The sequence below is a fragment of the Colobus angolensis genome, unplaced genomic scaffold (assembly GCF_000951035.1).
Source record: "Colobus angolensis palliatus isolate OR3802 unplaced genomic scaffold, Cang.pa_1.0 Scaffold268, whole genome shotgun sequence".
In the NCBI taxonomy this organism is placed as follows: domain Eukaryota; kingdom Metazoa; phylum Chordata; class Mammalia; order Primates; family Cercopithecidae; genus Colobus; species Colobus angolensis.
Window position 1 is genome coordinate 237593 of NW_012115910.1, and position 11190 is coordinate 248782.

Here is an 11190-nt window from a genome sequence, read left to right on the forward strand (position 1 = left end):
TCTTTTCTTCTGCTAGCTTTGGGTTTGTTTTTTCTTTTTTTTTCCAGTTACTTTAGTGAGTTAATTTGTAATCTTCCTATTCTTTTGGTGTAAGCATTTGATGCTATAAACCTCCCTCGTAACACTATTTTGGCTGGATTCCAAAAGTTTTGGTATATTCTGTCTCTATTTTCATTTGTTTCAAAAGATTTTCTTAATTCTTTCTTAACTTTGTCGTTGACCCAAAGATTATTCAGGAGTGTGTTGTTTAATTTCATGTATTTGTATCATTTTGAGAATTCCTCTTAATATTGATTTCTAGTTTTATTACACTGTGTTCTGAGAAAATACTTGATGTGATACATTTGTTTCAAATTTATCAAGACTAGTTTTGTGGCCTGATACATGCTCTATTTGTGAGAATGTTTCAGGTGCTGATGAGAAGAATGTATATTCTGCAGTGTTGGATAGAATGTTCTCTAAGTGTCTGCTAGGTCCATTGGGTCTAAAGTTCCATTTAACTCCTGTGTTTCTTTCTTGATTTTCTGCCTCAGTGATCTGTCTAGGGCTATGACTGGGGTGTTCAAGACCCCCAGTATTATTGTATTGCTGTCTGTATCTTTCTTTAGGTTTAGTAACATTTGTTTTATGAATCTGGGTGCTCCAGTGTTGAGTACATATGTTTTTAATATTATTATATCCTTTTGTTGAATTGATATCATCCTTTATCATTAGATAATGACCTTTGTCTCTTTTTTGCTGTTTTTGATTTAAAGTTGGCTTAATTTATTATAAGTATAGCTACTCCTTTAATGCTTCTTGTTTTCCTTTGCATAGAATATTGTTTTCTACCACCCCCACTCCACCAGCTTTTTTGTGAGATGGTGTCTTGCTCTGTTGCCAGGCTGGAGTGCAGTGGTGCGATTTCAGCTCACTGCAACCTCCGCCTCCCGGGTTCAAGCAATTCTTCTGCCTCAGCCTCCTAAGTAGCTGGGATTAACAGGCGTGCATTACCACACCAGCTATTTTTTGTATTTTTAGTAAAGACGGGGTTTCATCATGTTGATCAGGCTGGTCTGAAACTCCTGACCTCATGATCAGCCTGCCTCAGCCTCCCAAAGTGTTGGGATTACAGGCATGAGCCACTGTACCCTTTACCTTTAGTCTATGTGTCTTTACCAGTAAGGTGAGTTTCTTGTAGGCAGCATAGAGTTGGTTCATTTTTAAAATCCATTCTGCCTATCTACATCTTTTAAGTGGAGCATTTAATTCACTTACATTTAAGGTTAATATTGATACATGAGGTTTTCTTCCTGTCATGGTGTTATCACTAGTTGTTTTATGGATTCGTTTTTCTTCATGTTTTTTCTTCTGTGTCTTTGTGATTTGGTTCAGTTTTTTCTTTATGCTATGCTACCTCTAGGCTAGTAGAGCAACTAAGAGGTTATCCTTAATAATTTCTACTGGCCTATTTGCTCCTAAATTTCTCTGCCTCTTTATCCTTGGACATAAGCAGAAAGTTTAAAAAAAATACTTTATCCATTGGCATACAGTAGCTCTCCATTTTAACAAAATCCTAACGATCTTTTCCTTACTAGAAGATTTTTCAGTGGTGAGTCACTTGCTTGCCTCTTGCAAGTGGGATTATTGTTTTTTTTACTAATTGACTTATACTATAATTTTTTTTTTGAGACCAGGTCTCACTCTGTCAACCAGCCTGGGGTACAGTGGCACTAGCATGGCTCACTGAAGCCTCAACCTCCCAGGCTCAAGTGATCCTTCACCTTTAAAGTAGCTGGGACTAGAAGTGTGTGCCACTACACCTGGCTAATTTTTTATAGAGAAGAGGTCTCACTGTGTTGCACAGGCTGGTCTCAAACTCCTGGGCTCAAGCAATTTCCTGCCTCAGCCTACCAAAGTACTGGGATTTCAGGCATGTACCACTGTTCCTGGCTGACTTATACCATAATCTATTTAGTAACCATTCTTCACTTTGGTCAAGTACAAGTTTATTTCTAATACACAATTTAAGAATTACTCAGAGCAACCTTATTTACATTAGATACTTTTTTCTCCCCAAAATAACATATCTTCTTTGACCTTAGCTTCCTTGTATCTAAAATGATGGGGTTTCTAAGTTTCCCTCTATCTTTAATATTCTGTGAAGTTTGTCATTTAGTATACAAGTGGCCAACAAATATATGAAAAAAATGCTCAGTACCTCTAATCATCAGAGAAGTGTAAATCAAAGTCACTGTGAGATATTAGCTCACACCAGTCAGAATGGCTATTAGTTAATAACAGATGCTGGTAAGGTTGTGGAGAAAAGAGAACACTTATGTACTGTTGGTAGCAATGTAAATTAGTTCAATTACTGTGGAAAACAGTTTGGAGATTTCTCAGAGAACTTGGAACTACCATAGCAATTTAGCAATTCTACTACTTGGAACTACCATAGCAGCCTAGCAATTCCATCACTGGCTACGTACCCAAAGGAAAACAAATTGTTCTGCCAAAAAGACACATGCAGTTGTGTGTTAATTGTAGCTCTATTCACAATAGCAAAGACATTAAATCACCCAAGTTGCCCATCAGTGGTAAATTGGATAAATAAGATGTGGTTCACATATGCCATGGAATACTATGCAGCCATAAACAAGAACAAAATCATGTCCTTTGCAGCAACATGGATGCAGCTGGAGGCCATTATTCTCAGCGAATTAATGCAGGAAGAGAAAGTCAAATACCACATGTTCTCACTTGTAAGTGGGAGCTAAACATTGAGTACACAAGATCAGAAATGTGGGAAGTAGACACTGAGACTACTAGAGAGGGAAAAGAGTGAGGAGGGCAAGAGCTGGAAAACTCTCTGTTGAGTACTATGCATAATACCTGGGTGATGGGATGATTCATACCCCAAACCTCAGCTTCATGCAATATACCCATGTAGTTAACCTGCACATGTGTTGTTTGAATCTTAAAAAAAACAAAGTTGAAATTTTTTTTTAAAAGTTCATCATTTAGGAACATATTTCCATACGGAGAATATTAGAATGGGTATTAGGTCTCTAAGCTAGTTCATAAAACCTCCTGAACCAGTAAAGTGTGTATTTGTCTAAATAGAGTGTCATTCAACTATGTCTAATCACAATTTATAATATAGTTTATAATATAGCCCTGAAGCAACTCTTACCCCACTTTTCTACCGTGTCCTCCAGCAGCTTGGGGGAAGGGCAAGAGGCTGTGTTAGAGAGATTAAATCCTTCTGGGTGTCAGAAATTCCACATTAACATGCAAGTGGCTTAATCTGCACAGCATCTAGATCTGTGCCGCCCAATATAGTAGCTACTAGCTACTTTTGCTATTTAAATTTAAATTAATTCAATAAAAAATGGATTTTTCAGTCACATTAGCCACATTTGAAATGTTCAGAAGCCACATGTGACTAGTGGTTACCTTATTGGACAGAGCAGATATAGAACACTTTATTATCACAGGAAATTCTACTGGGCAGTACTGATCTAGAACTGAACCTGCCTATGCCTACTTCTTACTGCAATGAAGGCAGCATATGGTACTTTCATGTGTTTGTGTTTGGTTCTCTTGTGAGGACTAATCAGTCCAAATGGGATAGGTTTGCAATTGCAAATATCAATTTATATAATAAAAATTTTGTATCAATTTATATAATAAAAAATTGCCATATCAATTTATATTAGAAACATTTTCATGTCCTGATTTTGAAAACTTTCTTTTGGTATCTTCTAATATTTGGCAGTGGTGTTTTGTGATGAAAACAGAAATTATCCATCTTTGGTGTCTATAGAGATAACTTTGAAAAAATACTTTGTAGGCACCTGAGATTCTGCTACAAAATGGAGCAAACCCTAATCAAAAATATCAGAAACAAAAGAGTGCTTTGGATGAAGCCGATGATGAAAAAAGGAAAGAATTACTGAAATGGTGCTATTGAGACCGATAATAGAGATGAGAGTGATGCTATAGTCAATGGTATCTATATCAATATTACTGCTATTTTATATAGAGGTACATCTCTGCTTAGGAAAATCTTCCTATTTGTTGTGTAAATTTTTTCATATGTGGGATAGATGTGTCCTATGTTTATTAAACTCTTTAAAATCCATTATTTATTTTTAGAAATTAGCATTTAAAAATATGGTTTAATTTATAGATCATATGATCCTATTGGATTGGAGTTATATGTTGAAATGAAATTTATAGCATTCATCAAACAAACATTAATCTCCTAACTTTGGGTTTGAGATGGAGATGTAATTGAAGCCAGGCAAATCAGTTTAGTTGTAGTAGGGCTGGAAAAGTGCGACATTATACTGAAGTTTTTGCAACTAAGTTTCCATTACTTCAAAATTTGTAGTGATTCATACATCAGTTGGATTCATGCCAACTTTTAAAGAATCTAGTATTCTAGCGTAGTAATTTGTTAAAGAAACATACTTGAATATGTATATGTATATTACAGTGAAAAGAATATTTCAAGGGAATGTACAATCAGGCAAAATTTTATTAACCATTTTTAGAAATGCTTTATATTTTATCAAGTATTGAGGGGAGGGAATTGTTCTTCCTTTTCCCTCATACTCAAACCTTGACTCATAGAAGAAAATAGTTAGGAATATATCTATATTCTCACCATGAGGGAGAATGATGGGTAGAGCAATTGTGTCACATGCTTCTCACCTGGCCTACCAACATCCTTACCAAGTAGGGTCCAAGAGAACTTTACAGAGGCAATTAATCAAGTCATAGTTGTTTAGAGCATGGACTTTGGAGAGATAAGATTGGGTTTCAGTTCTAGCTGTGTGACATTGGACAACTTCTTGAACCCTCTAAGCCTCACTTTTATCTTCTGTAAAATGGATATAATAAACTCCCTATTTCGCAGGTTCATATGAAGATTAAATAAGATGATTTATGGAAACTTTTTGGCACCCAGCACGTGACAAGTGCTCAGTAAATGTTAGCCATATATTAATAGCCAATTAATGATGATGAAGAGTGCTGACTAAGATATTGTAATAGTTGTAGACTTGATTTTTCCTTCCCATCCTCATCACCGGAAAACTGAAAAACAAAACTATTTTTGCACATTCTTATTATATTTTCTAATTTTACTTTTTTAAGAAAAAGGTCCTGCTGTCCAATCTAAAAGACATGAAGTGTTTTTGTGATGATAGCAAAACTGTTGATTCACCTTCCCTTTCACACCAAGAAAGATCAAGAGAAAGCCTTTCTGTAGTGAGTGAAATTAAAGTTACTTCGTTCTTCACCTTAGAAAATGCCATTCTTTGAGCCAACCAGTTAGTTATTGGCTAATGGCAGTACTCTCCATTTTAATGATACAAAGATTGACATGTTTTTTATCATAAAAGATAAGATAGTGAAAAGAATGGACATGGAAGTTATGCCATGTGGTTAGCTCTTAATTATCTGCTTTGAATGCACAAATGGAGTAGCTGCTATCCTTTATACATAGTTTAAATTATTTGGCTGCTTCTTATCCGCAGACGTTGCCACTGTCATAAATATGTTTTCACTCACTTCCATAAGTGTCTAGGAGATACAGGATATGGAAAGGATTCTGGAATCCAAACAGAGAAGAGGATTAGGCAGCCTGGTTTAGCTGTCCTTGATCCTATATGGTTTATAGTAATACACTTCGCTACAAAATCCACCATGTAAAGGTAGCTTTAGAAAAAAGAACATAGCAGTTGCTTAATAAAATATATGTCGATTAATGGATATTCTTAGCTGGACAAAATCACAAAACTTAACTAGACACAAAATCTTCACCAAGATAGCATCCCCAATGAAAACTTATTTTGGATAAGTCTTGGCCCATAGTGTCCAAGACTGAGTACATCCACAATATGAGCAAAGCAAAAAGTAAAGTTGGCACCATGTTTTCTTTATCCTAATCTGTGGATAGAGCTTAGCCTGGGCACACGTTCTGGCCTTTTGTTTGCTTTTATAACCATAAATCATTCACTGTATAAAGTGGTAAACCTTAGTGGGTTTTTATTTGCTTGTTTTTAAAATTTGTACTTTGTAATTTTACTTTGATGCATTTAATAAATGACAGCAGTAAGATTGCTTTGCCAAATAATTAGATTATTTTATTATATACTTTAAAAAATATCTTTTGTGGGCACCAAAGTAAAATTTCAGGGCAACATACTTCAGAAGGCTTTGAGGACCTATGTGTTTTAGAAATGAATGTGTATTGAGAGTATATTAAAGGATAGGTGATATGTGTCAATCCATCAGTCATCATTAATGGAGCAATAGCTATATGAACTCACAATGACAAAACCATATACAAATATAAAGGGCATGCTTCTGCCTACAAGATCTCATTGTCCTGATGAGGAAATAGAATGTGTAAGACATTATTATGTTAGTGTTAAATTATGTAGCACTGAAATTCTGAATTCTGAGAAAAAGGAAATCCGCATGGATAAGTCAGAAATTTCCTGTATGAGATGGATTTTTTATGATAATAATATTCACCGTTTAATGAGTTCTTACTTTGTGCTGACATTGTCCTTAGCATTTTAATGTGTTATATACAATTCAGACACAGAGAGGATAAGTAACTTGCTGGAGTCACCTAGAGAGGAAGATACAAAGCCAGGATTTACACTCTGGTTCCAGAGCTCAATCCACGATTCCCTCTCTCATAGGGAAAGAAAAGTATCAGGGCAGAGTGAATTGAAAGCATTCCAGGCAGGAAGATTAGTACTGACAAGGGCATGGAGGAGTGGTATTAAGTCCCCTTTGTGAGTTTTTGAGAGCATAGTGTTTTGTATTTCTAAGATTATGTATAAGATTTTAATATTGTGCAATGAGTGTCATAAGGCCTTAAAGTGAACTTGTTATATGTATGCGCTTTCAATATTATGTGCTGATTTATTTTTCTCCTACACCTATAGTTTCAACAGAAGTCAGTGAGAAACTGATTTCTTATTATTGTTACTTTTACATTCTATTTTCCAGGAGATCTACTACATAATTCAAAATATATTTGTTTGCTTTTGTTCAAGTCTGCAACACTTATACAGCTAAGCTTATACAAAGTATGAGTATATTTTGAGCATAAAGATAAATGAACATTTTTTAGGAACACTTTCTTTAGTATTTTATTTACTCTGTGTTTGTCGATGGCATATCAGAGAGCAAATTTTATTTGCTACCTCTTTGTAATGAAGTTTCAAGTATATTTATCTGATAGCATCAGACCCTCAGTGCCATTCTAAAAGATATAGAAGAAAAACAAGAAAATGTATTAGAGTTTGAAAGAAGAAACGTGAAGATGCAGGTAAATATAGCCTCATACTCAAGTGTGACATTTTCAGATACCCAAGGCCATCTTCTTCTTAAGGTACATATTCATTTCAAAGCTCACAATGGCCGAAAAAGTGGCCTTCCATTTTTACATGTGAAGATTTAAAGTGCTAGGAATGATTAATACAATTAAAAGTAGATTTACTTAAACAGTAAGTCTAAAGTACACTTCTGATAGCTAAAAGACTGATTTTGTCATGATTCAAACCAATAGTTTGTGTTGTTAGATAAAGATATTTCTAGATGCAAAATACTGCATGAGTAATTTGACCATGATCAGAAATAAGCTACTACCAGTGATATGTTTAGATAATCCTATGCCAGAAAAAGTAAGGTTGTGACTAGAGATGAGATTATTTTACCCCATGGGTTGTCAGCTTCACCCAGCTATGGTAACCCTGAAACGTAGACCAGAAATAGTGCCGTGGATGGTGATGCAGCAGTGACACAAGGAAAGCAAATCCTCCTACTTTCAGAAGAGCACATATGATAGGTAGATGTCTTACTGCAAAGATACCTTCCTGTTTTGAAAACACTAAAGATTCAAAACAGCAAATTAGACTCTGATACCTGACCTAATAATCTTAATTTCTCAAACTTCAGTGAATATATGCAAGACCTTGATGACTCACATATCTTTTTTGAGTTGTGATTTATAAGGTGGAAAATAGTTCCAGGAGTTCGAGACCAGCCTGGGCAACAAAGTGAGACGAAGTCTCTATGAAAATGGAAAATTTGGCTGGATGTGGTGGGACATGTCTGTGGTCCTAGCTACTTGGGTGGCTGAGGCAGGAGAATCTCTTGAGCCCAGTAGTTTGAGGTTATATTGAGCTGTGGTCATACCACTGCATTCCAGCCTGGGTAACAACAACAAATTATTAATTTAGTTTTGGCAGGCATGAAAACATGAATCTCCTTGTATATCTCCATCAGAGCTCTCAGGTGACTAGAAGCATTGTCAAGAGCAGTTATATTTTGAAAGAAATCTGTTATTCTGAGCAGTAGGTCTCAACAGTGGGCTTCAAATATTCAGTAAACCATGCTGTAAACAAACAAATGTGCTGCCACCCAAGCTTTATTGTTCCAATTCTAGAGCACAGAGTAGATTTTACATAGGGCTGTAGGATTTTCAGAATGGTACATGAGAATTTATTTCAACATAAAGTCACCAGTTGCATTAGTCCCTGACAAGAGGGAACCTGTGTTTTGTAGCTTTGAAGCCAGGCATTGACTTCTCTTCTTTAACAGTCATACATGGCATCTTTGTCCAATAGAAGGCTGATTCATTTGTAATGAAAATCTGTGTAGCGTAGCCACCTTCATCAACAATCTAGCTACGTCTTATGGATAATTTACTACAATATCTACATCTACATTGGTTCTTGCTGCTTCAGCTTGCATTTATGTTGTAGAGACAGCTTCTTTCTTTAAACCTCATGAACCAGCCTCTGCCAGCTTCTAACTTTTCTTCTACAGCTTCCTCACCTCTCTCAGCCTTCATAGAATTGGAGTTAGGACCTTGCTCTGGATTAGGTTTTGGCTTAAAGGAATGTTGTGGCCAGTTTGACCTTCTATCCAGACAACTCAAACTTTCTCTGAATAAGGCTGCTTTGCTTTCCTATTATTTGTGTGCTCACTGGAGTACCATTTTCAATTTCCTTCAAGAACTCTTCCTTTGCATTCACAACTTACCTAACAGTTTGATACAAGAGACCTGCCTTTAGGCATATCCCGGCTTTCAATATGCCATCTTCACTCAGCTTAATTATTTCTAGCTTCTGATTTAAAGTGAGAAAGGTGAGCAACTCTTTTTTCACTTGAACACTTAGGCCATTCTAAGGTTACAAATTGGCCTAACTTTAATATTGTCAGAACAAAACAATTATAACAATAACATTGAAGATTGCTGCTCACAGATTACCATAACAGATACAACAGTAACCAAAAGGTTTGAAGTATTTCGAGAACTACCCACGTGGGACACAGACACTAAGTGAGCATGTGGTGTTAGAGAAATGGTGCTGATAGACTTGCTCAGTGCAGGGTCGCCACTTCAATTTTTAAAAAAGAACAAATGTAATATCTGCAAAGTGTGATAAAATGAGGTGTGCCTGCACTCTTGCAAGTGCAGTGATTTTGGTGGGTGGTGATATGGTGTTGCTTTGTGAATATTGTCTGATTTTAAATGTATAGAATACTAAGGTACATCTTTAGAATGTATAAGAAACTGCTTAATGGTGGCCTCTGGAGAAATAAATTACGGAGCTGGAGAACCAAGGAAAAAGACCTATTTTTGACTACATGTACCATTTGGCAAATATGAAATTGGTACTCTGTATGTGTTCTTTCTATTTAGATAAAAAAGTTAAATATCTGAAAGGTAAGCACCTGGAAATGTTTGCCTATTAATAAAGTGTAAGGACATATTAAGTCATTGTATTTTTCTTCCTTCAAGAGGCCAATGAAAATGTTCAGGATGGAATAACCTACATGTTGTAATATTTGGGAACTAACAGAAAATTCATTGTTTCATTATAACTTCCTTGGTGTACCTATTTTTCTAATTCTTAAATAATCTCTATGAGACTTTATTCTATATTTTGCCTTATTATTTAAGAAAATATTTAAAATGTTGGCTATTTGAGAATATATATACTAATTAAATTATATGTATAAGTAAAATGCAAATTATTGGACAAAGTTTAATGCAAATAGTGGTTTTATTAAAGAAAAATTATATACCTTTGCATGCATAATATATACACATACACTGGCATATATGTAGATAAAGTGTATGATTATATATGCATACTGTATATAAATACAGATTATGTAATCTATACTTCTTAATGTATAGCTCTGAAAATGTGTATGTGTGTTGGGTGGAGATGGGGGATATACAGTAAAAGGTCTAGAGTGCTACAGATGTAACTGTTTACAGTGCCTGTCCCTAAGGAAGCTAGACTGAGGAAGATGAAAGAGTACTTTTATAGTTTACTTTCAACTTTAAAAAGAAATTAAGCACACATTTCTTTTGTAATTAAATTTAATAAAATACTTTTTAAAACAGGCATTTTGTTTAGTGATTACAATCTACAAAAGTCATAAATGCTAAGTTTTTAATACAAAAGATCTGCAATTCTAGGTTTTCATTTCGGTGATCAAATTCTTAATTCCCCAAGCCCATTTACTCTATTTTACATACCCACCAGCGACTGAAATAACATCCGTTCCCCTTCAGGCATGCTGAGTATTGCCCAAACTAACCAACAAAAGGGTCTCCTCCAACCAGGGCTGGAGAGAACTACCTTACCCTAGATTATCTCTGAGAGAAGACTGGGCAATTTAGGATGTTAGCTACATGTTTTACCTACTCTGGGTTCTAAATGAAACCTTTAGACTTCTGACCCTTAACCATAGATGAAGACTATCTAATCATCCAATCTCCTACCCGGAACTTTTATGCCTTTTATAAAACTGATTTTTTGAACATCTCTGGCATATTCCATACCCAGAAAGGAAACCTATTCCTTTTCAAACAGTTAGTCTTCAGTGTTAGTAAGCTGGAACACCTATGTCCCAGGCCTCACAACCTTAAATGATAATACTTCTTTTTACAAGCTGAAGTATGATGGCACAGCTTCCACTGGCTTGACTGTTGGAAAAGTCTAAACATACACTGCTGTGGTCTGATGGTTCCTCTGAAACTCATGTTGAAATGTAATCCCCAATGCAGCAGTGGTGGGAGGCGGAGACTTTAAGAAGTGACTCATAAAATGAGTTAGGGAGGATTCCCTCTTTTTCTATTGATTGGAATAGTTTCAGAAG